At 37.4% G+C, this 17,076-nt stretch overlaps 1 protein-coding gene across 4 annotated transcripts in view; it reads left to right on the top strand.

The window, feature by feature from the left end:
* The window catches only part of FGF14 (fibroblast growth factor 14), a 614,997-nt gene that overhangs the window by 499,440 nt on the left and 98,481 nt on the right, over positions 1-17,076 (top strand). The window lies entirely within an intron of this gene.

Here is a 17,076-nt window from a genome sequence, read left to right as displayed (position 1 = left end):
AATTTAAAAAGAGTAGTTCTTTTGAAACCAGGAATTCAAATTGTGTCAATGTTTTGCAGGCAAAAATACTTATAAAATGTGTATCGAATTTAAATCTAAGGTCTTTCTGTTTTGTGTTAACGTATCCTAGAAGTTGAGCACCTTTTTAGCCATATGACTTCTTCTGCAATATTTATTATTTACACATAAGTCTCATTCAGATGTGCTGTATCCATACATTATAGTGGAGTCAGAATTATTTTCTGCCATAGGACCAAACAATAGAGACTTAGATGAAAGTATTTCTTTTCGCCTTTGAGCAAAAGTTGACAGGTTAAATTCATGGTACCTCAAAGAAAAATGCTCTTATTTGGGTTTGCATGTCATGTTCATTTAAATTCTTTAAAACTCTGTTATTGCTAAATATTATCATCAAAAAACTACATGTAAACATGTATACAGACATTACCCACGCACACGCCCTCACGCACACACACACACACACGCACGTAAAACTTAAGCAGAATCATTCTCTGGGGCATTTTCTTGAGCAAATCTGGAAAAACCTGTCAAAGAAAATGAAATTCGAGCTGCGGATTCCCTCTGCGGTGAACTGGAAAATGTTCTTGTTATTTTAGAAGCTTCATCTGAGTTCCCTAAAGGGTGTTCCTGCACACAGACCTGGGCCTCACATGATGTAAATTGCGTTCTGTTGCCCAAAATGAATATTCAACAGACTGAGAGCAAGATCAAGCTAGAATTCCCTATCCTCCCCTTTCAGAGAAGTATGATTCAGATAAAGATCACTTTCTGGAGATGCCTTCTTTCAGATACAAGTCAATTTTATGAATTTGACATTTGTTCTGTTATTTTTGTTTCTTTCTTTCCCCCCAGGTAATCTTTGACATACCTAAAAATTATTAGTTGCAGTATCTGCCATAACTTATAGGTCTCTGTTTCTGTTGATGATTTTATCATGTTGTTTGTTGTGCTCTGATACATGTGTTGATGTCAGAGGGACACGTGAATGTTTATTTTATCTTTTTGCTACTGAGGGAGGTGCTTTCTATTTCTTTTGTGATGAAGTTGCACACGAATGCCATTTTTTAAGGTAATGAATATCATCTTGAGTGTGTGTCTTTGCCGAAAATGCAAGTTCAGGTTGTGTTTGGTGGAAAGCAGTGCAGCAGTAATAGAAGTGATGAAGGGACTAATGGCTGGTCCATACGGCCTCCTGCCCAGGAATCAGGTCTCATAAGGCTAGCTATGGGTGACAGCATCTGCCCCAATCTGTTTCAGTGACAACTTCAGGTTTATTGTTGACCCGTTATTTTCTGTTCTCAATGTCCCTGGTTCTCCAGTTCCTTGGCATCTGTGCCTTCCTTTTGGTGCCTTGATTCTTGACTTACAGATGTTGCCTTTCTTCTCTTCCTATCTTGACTCTTTGCTTTGAATCCAGGATCTGGTCAAAGATATTCTATCTGTCCATCCCCCACCCTGTGAGATCCCCACTGCATAGGCCAGGCCCTTATAATCCTCAGCCGTCTTTCAGGAAAAGGACTCCAATGCAAATCAAATGCAACTTCCAATCTTTACTATTACTCCATAGTTAAAGTGCTATTTATTTCAATGTAATGAAATGTGAACTTAAAATATTTCAGTAAAAAGAATATATTTCCAGGGCACATGGGTGGCTCAGTCAGTTGGGCGGCTGGCTTTGACTCAGGTCGTTATCTCATGGTTTGTGAGTTCGAGCCCTGCGTCGGGCTCTGTGCTGACAGCTCGGAGCCTGGAGCCTGCTTTGGATTCTGTATCTCCCTCTCTTTCTGTCCCTCCCCTGCTCGCACTCTGTCTCTCTCTTTCTCAAAAAAAAAATAAACATTCAAAAATATTAAAAGAATATATTTCCATAGTCCTCTATTTCATAAGTAGTGAGTACTCACTAGGTTAATAATATAGCACAACACAATGTAACAATTGCTATACTATATAATAACAATAGATATACTTCTATAGTAATAATAATGGCTAGTATTTATATAGTAAACTCTGCCCAACACTGTTCTAAGCACTGGCCATTATTAGCTCATCTAATCCTATTGAGCAAATGCTTTTAAAATGGTGATACTGATGCACAGAGAGTTTAAGAATCTGTGCAGTCACCCAGGTAGTAAATACAGAAGACAGGATTTGAGCATTAATAGTCTGACTCATTAGCTTACATTTTAACTGTTTCACTATAATGCTTCTATGTGCCAGACATTTTTCATCATATGGTCTGGCACCTATTCTATCTAACAAGAACTTATAAACACATGATGATGTAAGGAAAACCTTTAGGGATTTGCTACCTAGGGAACAGATTTCATTTCAATTATTAAGAAGTGTAATTTGAAACATGATCCTTTTCCTTTGGAGATTCTCAAACTTAAAAAAGAAATCATAGAAAATTGCATCTCTCTGGGAAAAAGTTGATATTATGTACTAAGCATTTAATATTCTTAAAATTTATTACATGTAACTTTTGAAATTTAAATTAAAAAAAAAAAACTATACCGGGGGCACCTGGTTGGCTCAGTCAGGTAAGCCTCCAACTTCAGCCCCAGTTGGTCATGATCTCATGGTCCATGGGTTCGAGCCCCGAATCTGGTTCTGTGCTGACAGCTTGGAGTCTGGAGCCTGCTTCAGATTCTGTGTCTCCCTCTCTCTCTGACCCTCCCCCACTCACACTCTGTCTCTGTCTCTCTTTCAAAAATAAACATTAAAAAAAGTTTTTTAAAAAGCCATGCCACACATGGCTAACTCAGCTAAGAGGTTTTGAAGTTAAGTTGAGTAAATGCTTTAAAAGGAAAGCTCCAGTCAACCTCAGGTTTAAAGAAAAAAGTAATAAAGATTAAAGTCTTGGAAATGAAGGAATCTGTTTTAAGCTTGTGCCCACTTTAAAAAGATCAACTTAATGTTTGCACAGTGAAAACTAGTACCCAATATGGGACCAATTTTACTGAGGATCCATAGATTTAGAAGCTAGGCAATAAAACACACAGATCATTCAAAATAAATTCTGTTGAATGAAAATCACATTAGAGTTTTGATTTGAGATGCATATTTCTCTATTTGCATTTCAGGAAGTAACTCTCATAAGCCCCTGCCATCCAAGTAAAGATATTCAATTTGTCCTCCGGTGGGGGACGTGGGACAAAAAAAAAGTACTAAATGAAAATAAACACATTTCTGATGCTGAAGGCACATGTTCCCTGTGGAATCTTTCCTTTTATATGACAATAGTCGTCTCTTTTGTGGTCATGATGATTATAATATGTTCCTCAGAGATGTATATCAAGAGATTTAATGTCAGATATGAACAATTTTCTCAAAGGTAGAAGACAAGCTGCAAGATGGTAGAACAGAAACTGACAAGGGAATATTTACATTAAAGAATTAGTTTAATATGATTTTGGGAAATACATGTATTTTGAACAACTATAAACTGTCTATAGCACCATGAGGAACAATTTTTTTTCAAGCAATCTGTAGCTTTAAAAGACTAAGAAAATCCTCTGTAGAGAGACATGGTTTGAAGGTAAATTCTGAATACTGAAGAACTCAGAATGAAGGAAAGGATTGTTCATCATTGGGGCACAGATAGAGAAGAGTGGAAGTCAGAATGTGTTTCTGATATGAGAAGAGGAAAAGGGGGAGGGGGGAGGAAGGAAAAGACACTGATGGTGAGTAGAACCATGGGCTTTCTCAGGACACCTGGACCCCGGATCCAGCCAAGGCCCATGTTATCATTCATGCCCCAGTCTTTGCTTCTCAAGCTTCTCATCTATACAATTAAAATGTTTCCCTGGATACTTAAGTTAATTTGGGGGTTTTAAAATTCTGGTTTTAGTCTGTTTGATTTTTCTGAATGATGACATAAGCAACATACATAAAATGTATAAAGACTCATTATTGCTATCTTATCACAGGCTGACATTTATGAGAATATCATATTCCAAAGGGTGATATAAATATTTCTGTTACCCAAATGCAGGAATCTGGGGAGGCAGTAAGCCCTGGGGCTCTCCTGAGATTAATATTTGCTTTGAGTTTCTTAACCAAGTGATACAACTGGAGAGGAAGACAATCCTTTTTCATGTAGATTTGTTAAATGAATCAAAAAAAGTAACACTGCTACTGTGATTTGTAAATATTTGGGCTCATAAGAATCACCTGGAAAGAGGGAGAAAAGGTAGATTCTTTGGGTCAGATTCCCAATGTTTCAATTCAGTGGGTTTAGTAGGAAAGGATCCTCCGTCCACCCACTAGTGGGTCAGTCAAAAGCTGGTAGCTCAACCATCAACAACCATATAGCAATTATTTTTGAAATGGCTGGTGGGGGAGATGATGGTACCTTTAGGTTAAGGTAGTAAGAGTAGAGTTGGTAGGCAGGTACCTAGGTGCAGAGCCCGACACTGAGTAGAATAAAATATTTGGTTTTCCTAACTTCCTTTGCCTCTAATTTGAAGTTTGCAGAAATGTGAAGCAGTTCTGTCCTCTTCTTCACTAAATTAGCAACCCAACTATCGATAGACAATGAATGTGGAAGGAGGGGGTATGAAATGGTCTTTAATTCAGGAAAATAAGGTAAACGCCATATATTCTGCAAAAACACGTTTTAAGGACCTCAAAATCTTATCTATTATACATGAGGTAGTTTTGTAATATTGTACTCCCATCCTTCAGAAATATTTCTCAGAGCCTCTTCTGAGAAGGTGGTTTTGCTTCCCTACCTCTGTGCCAGCAGGTGTCTCTTACATATGGTGATTTGTGTTGCTTCAGTGTCCCAAAGCATCCCAGACAGGAAAGCCTCAGAGTCCCTGCCTCATTTCCCATCAATCATACATCTTCCTGCAGAGTCCATCGCTCTCATAAAATTGGATGGAACAACGTTATTTTCCTCTTGACATTGTTCTTCTGTTCATCACTCAGGTTTGGGGTTTAGAAATGGAACTGACTTTTTTTTTCACAGTGTGGTGCCCAGTTTCCCTCCAGCTTCTCTATTCTTTCCTGAGAGTTACTCATATACGGTACACACAATCATTCACCCATATTTCTATGCTTTGGGGTGTTGTGTGAGTTTTTTGGCCATCCTTGATACCCATCCTGTCTCTAGCATCTATGGGACATCCGTTCTCAGAAAATGGCTCACTACGTATCCCAGTGTTGCTAAGGTACTTTGTCCCTGCCTCCTGGCTTTTTTTTTTTAATTTAGGCTCTAGGCAGGGGGTTAATCAAGTAATCTGAGCCACATATACCATCAATGGCCATCAATATCCTTTGTCCCTAAACCAAGGGCCTCAGTAGCATCTGAAAACTGCTCACCTTGGGGACCAGCCTTTCATACTCTGCCCCCTGGGAGTAGGGAGGCAAAACTAAACCAAGCAGGAGTCTAAGTTCATCAGGATACACAGAGATGCCCTTTTCAGAATGGAAGTGTTTCCACCTTTCATCCTTCAGTGTTGATCTCTCTGAATGGGTTAGTTTCTTTATTTTAAAAAGTGTATTAGATTTGAAATGATTATTAATATCTCTGATTTTCAAACAATCTCTGACTTGATATACATGTTCTTCTGCACAAACAATATCTAACACCTTTTGAGACTATACATAAATATGTATATATTTATATATAAATATATATATATATATACATATATATTTGTGTGTTTCATTGGAATTAGGTATTGTGCTTAAATTATGCACACATTTATTCACATGATTATACTTTTGGTCAGAGTGTTTTTATTTCTTTTTATGAAATGTTAAATAATAGTTTTCAAATTTGCACATATTTTAAAGCTTTACTTGCTATGCTTAAAAAATATTTCTTTTTTCATTAAGTTTCCCTATGGTTCCTGTTGCATTATGACTCAGTTGGATATATTGCCCAATTTGAAAATGGCTATTATCCTTTCTTGGTATTTTGGCTAAGATAATTTATAGTAACAAGGAATCAAGTATGGCACATTAGTTAATTTCACTCCAGTGCTCATGTAATTCCCACGACACTGAACACTGATGCACAGAGTAATTGATTATGACAAAGGCAAGGATGCTGTCATTCTACTTAGGGTCACTTGCCAGAAGGAAAAAGCAATTGAGGAACAAATGCAAATGGTAACTACATGTAACTAATTTTAAGCAGCCTTTTGGGCAAAAGAAAGATACGAAACACCCTATGTTAGGTTGGTAGTAGGCTATACAAAGAATTAAATGTATTTTTAGGCTATCCAAGTTCCAGTGCCATTTTAAGGAGTGTGAAGGCAGGAGCTGGGGTTGAGGAAGAGAAGACACTGAAGCTTAAGAGGAAGAAGAGGGGGAAAAAGAAAATGGAAAGGAGATCACAAACCAGCAGTGGGGAGATACACTAGGCAGCGTTAGGGAAAGAGTGGAGAAAAGAAAGAGGAGCAGATATCAAAGGGAAGGAAGCAGGGAAGTCATGTTACAAGGAAAAGAGAGAGGGAGGACCATGTCTTGTGCTCACTCCATCATCTTTCTGGGACTCCCTGACTCCCACCACTCTGGGGTGGAGAAAACAAGACCCTCCCTGGTGAAGCCTAGTCTAGGCTTTCAGACCACACCCAAAATACCTTGTCTGCTCCAGCCCCATGACCACTTTTACCTATTTCCCTTCCCTTAGCCCCCTTTCCAGAATGCTGGCTGTGCTTGGTTATTCTCTAGGCAAGGAAACAGTGTGGCCATACTTGGCTTCCAGAGGATTATGCCTGTGATGGTGAAGATTAGTGGAAAGAGGCTAGTGATGGTGTGACAAGCACTGCAACAGGCCAGGTGAGGGATGCTGAGGACATACAGAGGGATAATACTCAGCCTTAAGAAGGGAGATCCTGTCATTTGCAACAACACGGAGAAGTAAAATATGCCAGACACATAAAGAAAACACTTGCATGATGTTACTTGTGGAATCTAAACAAATCAAATACATAAACGTAAGACTTGAGCAGTGGTTACCAGGGTCAGGGAGGTGAGGGAACAGGGGGAGAAGAGATAAAAAAAAAAAGATAGAAACCAAATAGAGCTTGCAAACTACAAATGTTTGTTCTGTTTGGACAGCATTAAGTGCACACACGATCTGGGGTGGGGAATGCACTCTTCTGTCTACTATTTAGCCACAGTGACAACTTCTCCTTAATTTTATAAAGGAAGATGCTGCACATGTTGACTTTGTTTCTGGACCTGGAGATGGTGATGTTGGCAAGCTTTGGATTAAGGGATTGGAACGGATGAGAGATATTTGGAGTGTTTTCTGAGGAGATATGGAAAGAAGTCTGTGGTGGTCTGGGTATCGGGGGTGGGCTCGCTCTGGGAGGACTGGCTCAGAACCTGGTGCTCGGTGGTACTCCTCACTGAGGACAAAACCAGGAGGGGGATACTTCGGTGGTGAACCTGCTGCATTCAGTTCGGGATGTGTTCGGTTTGTCCCCAGAATATGCAGGTGGGTTATAATCCTATTGGTTGACTACTGGATGATGACAAAGCTTCTTTATTCTGCAATAATCATGTCTCAGGGCTGTCTTTAAGAATGACGTGCAGATAGAGAAAGAATGTTCTATGATGGATGGTGATAATTTTCCTTTTCCTCCCAAATGTGAGACAGAAAATGAAGAGATGAGGTGAATGACATCAGCATAAGTGAAGTTAGATGTTAGAAAGAACTTTATAAAATAACACACTTCTTGAGAAAGCTTACTAATGTATTTTAATTAATTCCCAAGTATACAGCATCTGTACAGGCAATTTGGGACAGTGGATAGTAAAGCAGAGGACTAACTGAGTTAAATTCCTAACCTGTATAAAAATGATGCTAACAATATGGGAGGGAAATATCAGGCCTTCAGATATTCTCACAGTGGTTCACAACCCTCAACACAAGATACGTAAGACTTACTCAGAAGCAGTGCAGATAACCAGATCATAGAACATTAGCCTGAAAGATTCCAATTCAGTGAATCCAGTGCATCTCCAGAATCAGAATTTTGACTATGTATCCCAGGCATTTCTAGTGCAGATGTCTGAAGGAGCACACTTTGATAAACATGGGTCTACATCAGTGTCTCAGGAACCAGGGCATTGAGATGAAATGATTTTATATTTACCATTGATGATGATGATGATGATGATGATGATGATGATGTTTACAAGTTCACGGCCTGGTTCAGGCCCCTGCAGTAAGCAGAAAGACATGGCCATAAGTAGTGCTCACCTTTCCTGTTGACCAGGTGAGCTGGCCTGTGAGGATACACAAAGAGAAAAGCCTTGTCTGTGATTGCTCCACTCAGTCTGGGGAAGAATAGGACAAGAAATGTGCCCTTGAGCATCAAGATAATATGTGGAAGGACAGGTGTTATTTTGCTGAGACTTGAGAAAATAGAAACAAAGACACTGAATTTCAAACCAATGGCAGCTAGTTTATAGTCCTGAAAAGGAGAAGTGGTCTCCATCACCTAAAGCTCAGGGGAGAAATCAGCCTGAGACAGTCAGCTGGGGGCCACAGGGCACCTGTTGAATTGGAGGGCCAATTCAGACCAAGGGCATCCTGTCAGAGCAGGCTGCTAAAGACAACAAACCTAGGTTCCTTCAGAAATGAACTCTTTTAAGGTTAAAAAAATTTACTAATGAAGTAAATATTTTTATTTAATAAATTGTTTATTTTTCCTAAACCCCTATTTCCTCCGAGACATTTTTTTTTCCTCTAAGCAGGGTCTTTCCACACAAGTCTCATTTCTGGACTAAAGAGACTTCCTCCTCCCTCTTAGGTGAGCGGCAGGTCCCTGTGCTTGATCTACCTTTGAACTCCTTTTCCAGGTCCAGTACAGAGAGCGAGTTAATCCCATGTGGACCCATCATTATACAGATTTCTTAACTACACAAATCCCATAATACCTACCTCACAAAAATTAAACACCTATGTCTAATTACAAAAGGGTCTGCAAGAAATATAGGGAAAACTACTTCTACTCAATATAATTACTTAGCACTTAAATATGGGCTGAAGAATCAAGCACTTGGTGGGGATGTCTATAATCATGAATTTATTTATTCACTCATTCAAGAAACACTTTCGGATGCCTTCCACTGACAGCTAATGCGCTGTATGTGCTGGAGCTTCAGAGATAATCAGATGGGGCTGAATTAGAAACAACAAAAACCCCCTGAGCATCCAATGGATAGGATGTACATCTTGATGAGGTGAATTTTAAGGCTCCTATCTTTTTTCAGACTCTATGATTCCATGATTGTATCTATACATTTCTTATCACTCTTTCAATAGTGATGGATATGTAGGAGGTCTTTAATTTGTAGCTTTTGATTGATTATTGCTAAGGTGGAATAAATGTCACCGGTAGATTTTATTAATTTATTCCTCAAGTGCCCTCCTGTTCATGATATTTATTATGAATGTCATTTATCTTTTTCCCCACTGGAAAACATTAAGCATCAGCAAAGAATATAGGAGCCTGTTTATTTCTCAAGCTAGAATTGCAGAAAAGCACTATTTACCCATTCTTTTCCTGAAAGAGCATGACAAACCCACCGAGACAGAACTGGATATGCTATGTCTGCACTCCAACATGGTTATATTTGCATTAATACAGTGAGTGGTAATGTCTTCACCTTATGAGAGAATCTTGGAGCAAGAAAATAAAACCTGACTCCTGGTAAATCTTGCTAGCACTTGAACTTGAACATTTTAAAGCAAGCACATGGGGGGCACCTAGGTGGCTCAATCGGTTAAGCGTCTGACTTCAGCTCAGGTCATGATCTGACAGTTTGTGAGTTCGAGCCCCACGTCAGGCTCTGTGCTGACAGCTCAGAGCCTGGAGCCTGCTTTGGATTCTATGTCTCCCTTGCTCTCTGCTACTCCCCTGCTCACATTCTGCCTCTCTCTCCTTCAAAAATAAACAAACATTAAAAAAATTCTAAAACAAGCACATGAATAATCATAATTAGAGAAAGGATTTTATTATTTACAGATGTCCATGAAATGACATCAAATACTTTGGTTTTTTATTTCCTTTTAGTGTCAAAGAAAAAAAATACCATTGAAGTTTGCCATTTTATCTTGATTCTTCTCTAGAGCAAAATGAAATACTGTAAAGAGTAACAAAATTTATGTTTGATTGAAATGTTTTACTTTTTCAAAATTTGTATTTGTAGAGAGTAGATGATAGGTGGGAGATAATGAAAGAAATATTTGCATGTAAGGAGTTTTAAAGACTACTTCAAAATGATAGATAAACAATACCTACCTAAAATGGTAGATAAACAATATTTGAGAATGAACTATCTCTTTGCTTTCATTTTCCACATCATGAAAAAAAAATTACACAAAAACTATATACACGCCAAGGCCAATATACCATACAGTGAATGGCAAACCAGCTCTAATAGTAAAGCAATAGTTAATAGCTATTAAAATTTGGGGCCAAATTATGCTTCCTTAAAAATTGTTTGCAAAAAAAAAATTGTTTGCATATGTGGGAGACTCGTGATTGAAATTGATACACATCACCCATCCAAGTTGAGTGGATGAGTTTTCTTTCTGATTTTTTTACCTTTGGAGGATTCTTACTCTTCCTACTTCTTGCGTGTGAGCTACCTGCCGGGGACTCTGAGAATTCATGACCATGAGTTGGGTGTTTCTTTCAGTTTCCTCAATGCAGCTCCAATCATTTACATCCAAGTTTTTGTTCACTTGGGAATAAAAATGAAAAATAATTTATGAAATAATTCACAACAATATGAAAACTACTCTCTTTTTCTTTTCTATTGAGAAAGAACTAAAGCAACTTTTTTTGAAAAGCCTAACTGGCTGTTCCTCCCCACATGTTGTATGCAAACAACTGATAAGAATCACTCCTTTGGTGATAATTTTCCTTGTTACCTCTTCTTTATGTCTTTTGTTTCCACTGGTTTTAGACTTATAGTTTTATTGAAAGATTGATGACCAGTTATTTGACTGAAAATATGGGCCATATTTCCATTCTGATATTACCTGTTGACCAATATTGATGCAACACATTCCTGAACCTAATGAAAAAGGCAGACACAACCCCTGGCCTCATGGAACTTACAGTCTCTATAAATGTACGGTGCATACACAGTGCATTTTCACTTTGAATGATTTGTTTAGATTCTGGAAGTGTGTTACGTGCTCTGAGCTACTTAGGGTTTCACTGAACATTGTCTGTTTGTCCTAAAGTAATGTATTCAGTTTGGAATGCAAGTTTATGGAAAGGTACATGATGCACTTCTTGAGCAAGGACTTAATAGATCTTAAAAGTTTCGCTTGGAGTTAGATATTTATTGCTTTTAAGGTCTAATGACTATATGAAATGAAGAGACATAAGTCACTTTTATTGACATGTCCTAGCCATGCAAAAGCATCATGATTGGGTGCTGTTTGCTGTCCCTATAGAGGTAGAGACTGAATGGGAACAAGATATTTTTGGAAGTGCTGCATGTTTAACAAGGTGGAAATATTTTATTTGGTTATTAATCCTAGATCTAGGCCACTGTTTAGCAGAAATGGTTATGTGGGTAAGCAGGAAACATTCTACTTTTAAGCTGGTACAAATAATACATAACAGTACTAATCAGACAAATGATGAGTATTGATTTATGTCATGAGAGAAGCGTTTACTCATGCTATTTAATAAATTAACTCTGAATGCCCTTCACCAGGTGATAAGGAAAAGGGGTTGATTCTCAATGACTCCCCATTAACGTAAACTTCTCCAATTAACTCATCTGTCTCTCAGTCATGAGCCCTTTAAAGCTTTGTTTCTACTATATAAACCTTAGACTCAGTACCCGAGATCCTTGTCACGGCAACTTATTTTCTATGGTGAGCAATCCTCTGCTATGGTTCAAGAGTTTTGGTTTCCTGGGCTGTACTCAGACACAGCTTTGAAAAAAACCAATTTTCTTTCTTACTCGTAGGTAATAAAGAGTAAAATTATGACATGAAGATATGTTACCTTGAGAGTTGCCTATTTATTGAGGTATGGGAAACATTGTTTTTTCTTAAAAATGACATTAAATGCCCACAAGGCAATGATGCAAATTAATTTACAAGCACCTCCTCTATAATCAAGACTTATTACTCATATTATTTTTGCTATTGTGTTAAATGGTAAAATGATGATTAAAAAGTTAAGTAACTTTGGAAGAAATCAGAGCATCTACTGCATTATTTTTTAAATATTTTCATGTAACATTTTGCTTTCTATCCTCTAACCATCAGTTAAGGTTATCAACAGAAACAATAGGAAATTATTTTTTTATCAAGAATTTGCAACTTGGATAACTTTACATACCATTGAATGGTGGCCAGTATACCTAACTCCTACATTGTTTTTATTCCACTATCAGTTAGAATTCTATATTACTAGCAATATCAGTAACAGAAGACTCAACTTTTAAACTGTTCAGAAGTTCTCTAGACAACTTTTACTTAGAGACAAGGTAGGAGGCATTCTCTTAATGTCCATGGAGAAATAAACTCTAATGTGCAATATCATATTAAAATGAAGGAGGAAAGTAGGAAGAAATTGGTCCACAGGTACCATCAATGGGTTAGCTATTTTCCTAATGCAGTGTGAGGCTTTTGAAAGACTGTTTTATAGACGAAGCAAAGCCAAATATATACCCAGGAGAAATAGCAGTGAACCTTTATTTAATTTAAAATTACATTACATGAGAAGGCTCGCACATTGAAATGGGAAGAATGGCCTTGGGCAATAGTTCCCTTGTGTTTATGTAAAAAAAATCAAATAACACCTTGTAGGAATTTGAATGCAGACAAAATTCTTATTAATTTGTATGCATCATTCATGGAAAAACAATAACCAAAAAAAGAAGGAAAGAAAGAAACCGTGTCAGCAATAGCTCATTGTTTAAGAAGCACAGGATGTTCAATAATACTTTCATTTTCTGAGTCACAAAATCCAGCCTCAACTTTATTTTATTCCTGATGGTCAGTCTTTGGGACCAGTTGGAAATTCCTCAGACTCATTACACCATTAACTAGCAGGACCTAACTATCATTTATTTAAATTTTTTATGAATAACAACTTCATTATACATTGTGTCTCTAATATGACTGGGGAAAACTATGAAATGTGGCACGTTGCAGTAGTTAATTTCACTATGAAATGTGGCACGTTGCAGTAGTTAATTTCAATTATCTAATATCCCAATCATTTTCTTAACAAGAGACTTGCCTAAGGGTCTGCTAAAGCTCTGCATATCTTGGAAATTACTGGCTACTAATTGATCCAATAGTAGCATGTTAAAATTACCTTAACCATTCTGTTCAATACCTAATTGCATTTTCTATTGATGTCAGTGTTCTACCAAGAAGCAATTGGTGCTTGAAAATAACTTTTTACTGTGGAAAAAGTGGTAAATTGTGAAATCGGCTACTTGTGATTTTACATTTGAGAGACAGTGGTGATAATAGCAATACAATGGCGAAGAAACATAATGCCGAAGTTTGTGAATGTAGGGTATGCAAAGCTGAGTCATTTTAAGGTACTAATGAGTTATTCTTGGGCATTCCCACTTCCAAGTGAGTTTGTTGAGGGTAATTGAGTAATCTGAATTATGTTACCACTGGGAAAAAATAGTTATTTTACTAGGTGCTCTGTGTGGTGTGTGTATTCATGTATGATTATTCTATAATCATAACTACTATGACGTACTCTTTCCCACCCAATGAAAATGGCACACAGATAGAAACTAGTATCCTGATATGTACATGCACCTGTTTTTCTCTTCATTATCGCCTAGGCATTTTTTTCTGCCTATTCATTTGTGAAGTACTATGAAAATAAAATCCACCTTTAGGGACATTGTATAAGATCTATAATTCCCAGATCCTGTTATTTTTAATTCTCCAAAGGAAAATGCTTTATACAGTCTGTTTCTTAGATGGACAACAGAGTGGGATTGAGAAGTGGACAAGTACAGTGCGAGGGGAAAATAGCCAGCTCAGAAGACTAGATGAAGTCTGGCAATGCCACCAGCACTAATTTAAGCATTTGGACACTCGGAGTGACCTTGAGGATTCTGAATGACTTTTTATAACGTGATGATGACATTTGAAATGCTTTCCAAGGAATAGATGAAACACTCAATTATGTTTTCTTTAATCTTCTGATATTATGATTATGTTCTGGCAGAATGATGGCAATTAATTACATTAGGTCAGCAAACATCGCCATGCCTATCATATACACATTAAGAACAAGTCAGAATTTTCCCAGCTGTGCAGTTGGCCTGGTGGGCACAGTGCCAGTGGCGGTAATCTCTCTGACACTTCTTCTGCCACAGAGCAAGCCCAGAGTTGAAACACTGGGGCAGCAGGAAATGAGTGGATTCTATTTGTCCACTATTTGTCTATCCTAAGATCCCTCCTCAGAATTTAGGAAGACTAAAATTATGATAATTGCAAAGGGTATTTATATTTATCTGTGAGCATATATACATACTTGTTATAGTCTCCAACAGAGTAAAGATTACGTTCAAATACGTGGTCCTTCACATGAATGATCACATAGGTTTGAATACTTGTAAGAGAGCTGCAGATGTAATGGTTTTCTACATTTTCTAAGTTTCATAAAAGTCTAATGAGTTTTCAAGAGAAATGAAATAGCCTTGCTTGTGTAGTATTCCCATCGTTAAAGCAATTAGCCCATAAGAAAGAAATTCTGGAGCTTTGGGGTCAAAATCTTTATTTTTTTTCTTTTTTTTGGGTAAGATTTACAACTCAGTTCCCTTCACTAGTAGACCTTAGGGTTTCTTTATCTCGTGCCTGCAACTGTTATTACTACCTTTCTGTGAATGTCAGATGGCTTTCCCTCTGTCACTGAAGTGACCTAGAAAAATTCCTGTGAAAGTAGATCCCATAAAATAACATTCCTTGCCATGAATTTATGTCCTGAAGCCAGATAAAATGTCAAGATAGTAGAAATAAATACATGAAAAAGCTAAAAAGCGTGTTCATGATTCTAAAGGGAACTTGTTATTGCTTTTTTAAGTTTATTGACTTTAAAACCAATTAAATCCATTTATTCTGTGGCTTTTAATATTTTAAAGATAGACTTTGACTTCATTTTGATGGTAATTTCAGTAAAACTTTTATTTCAACTTGTGGCAATAGGTATCTTATGTTTTGGAAACAACCAATTTATCTTAGAGAGATAAATGTATTTTTATGACATTGATGATTTTGAAGATATGATTCTTAATTATGATACATCTCTGGGTCTCCCTGACAGTGATCATCTACTAAAAAGTTTACCACATTTCTATTTATATTTACATAAAAGAAATAATGATGTTGCGAAGAATATACTAGTATTCAAGTCACTGATGTATATGTATTATGAGAAAAGTACTTTATCCATATTTAGCTGTGCTCAGGGTTTCAGTATATTTCCCATTTAACACTTGTAATTCTGTCATAATGAAGGAGTGTATAATTACTTTCAGCCTATTCAGCATATGAAATAATCAGGAAATTTTCTGGATATTCAGATTGTCGGAATCAATGAAGTGTTAGTTTTTTTGTGTGTGTAAAAGACATGGAAAAATATTAAGGGGAAAATTTCCTAGTTAGTTCAGCTAAACTTCCTACAAGTTAAAAGGGGATGGAACCCAGATAATAATATTTTAATCCATTTCCATTTTCCTTCCTTCCAAAACCCTTCATGAGGTTAGTACTTGTTATGCACTTAATCTTTGTGCAGATTTTTACTTATACTCTTCTATTAGTGATTTTTCACTTGCTGATACATGGTCAACATAATATGGTATTCACAGGGGAAATGAGGCACTACTTCAGATTGTATAGTTTTATATCATTCTTCTTGGACAACCTAGTTTGTTTCTAGTATTCTTTTTTTAAGCTTGTACGTCTAAGCTTGTATAGATATCATGATAGCATTGCTAATGAATTGTGTACACTTGGCAAATAAGTTAGACACAAGTCCTATTAGGTAAAGCTACTGTCCACAGGATTTCAAAGGAGCGGCACAGAGCAGTAGGAGGAAATGTCGGAATTATGCACATAGTTGCATGCTGACCAGATTGTTGGTGCGTTGACCAGATATATTCACTGGTCATACTATTATAATTATACTCAGATCTCTGCCACACTCAGGATTTCTTCCCAAGAACACAAAGCTTTCTGCCAACATACCCTGTGAAGTCTTCCCTGATCTATTGCCCTTATCCCTACCACATCCCAGAGGAAGCATCCCAGAGGTATGTGACTCATACCTCATTAATAGTTCTGATGCCATTCTTCCTTTGCTTGTAGACATTTGTTTATAAGCCTTAGATTCTTCCTTGTTACCCTTTTCCATAATCACCTCTTTCTTTCTCATCCTTGATTTGTCCCTGTCTTTCTCAGGATGCCTGCACTGTAGTTCCTGTCTCCCTGTCTCTACAGTGTGACCTTCACCACTACCTTCAAGTTATAATTAGTTTCTGCCACTGGATATTTTCAAGTTAACCATTCCCCTTTACATGTATCTTTATAAATGGTCACATTAGAAGTCTATTCTCTTCCACACCAGGAACAATTTACCCTACCCAGCTATTATAATTTGAGGAATGGCTCCCCAAGTTTAAAAAAAATTTATTTATTATTTTTGTGAGAGTGAGCAGGGGAAAAGCAGAGAGAGTGAGAGAGAGAGGATCCGAAGGAGGCTCTGTGCTGACAGCAGAGAGCCTGATGTGAGGCTCGAACTCATGAACCATGAGATCATGACCTGGGCCAAACTGGACGCTTATCCAACTGAGCCAACCAGGTGCCCCTGGCTCCCCAAGTTTTTATATCACATTAGAGCCATTATTTGTTGTTTTGCAAGTTGTATGCGCATAACTATTTATTCAGCAAACATTTAAGGTCTTGGATTAAAAATGCTTCCTACATGCAAAAAGCCAGAAAAGCTGTTGAAAGATGATTATTGAAAAATCTCACAAATGTCTAAGTTTTGACCAACATTACAGTTTTAAAGATAC

The sequence above is a fragment of the Lynx rufus genome, unplaced genomic scaffold, assembly GCF_022079265.1.
Source record: "Lynx rufus isolate CCGP_SWC_20201006 ecotype Redwood Valley unplaced genomic scaffold, mLynRuf1.p SCAF_1, whole genome shotgun sequence".
In the NCBI taxonomy this organism is placed as follows: Eukaryota; Metazoa; Chordata; class Mammalia; order Carnivora; family Felidae; genus Lynx; species Lynx rufus.
Note: the sequence above shows the minus strand (reverse complement) of the source record. Positions and strands in the feature narration are given on the sequence as shown.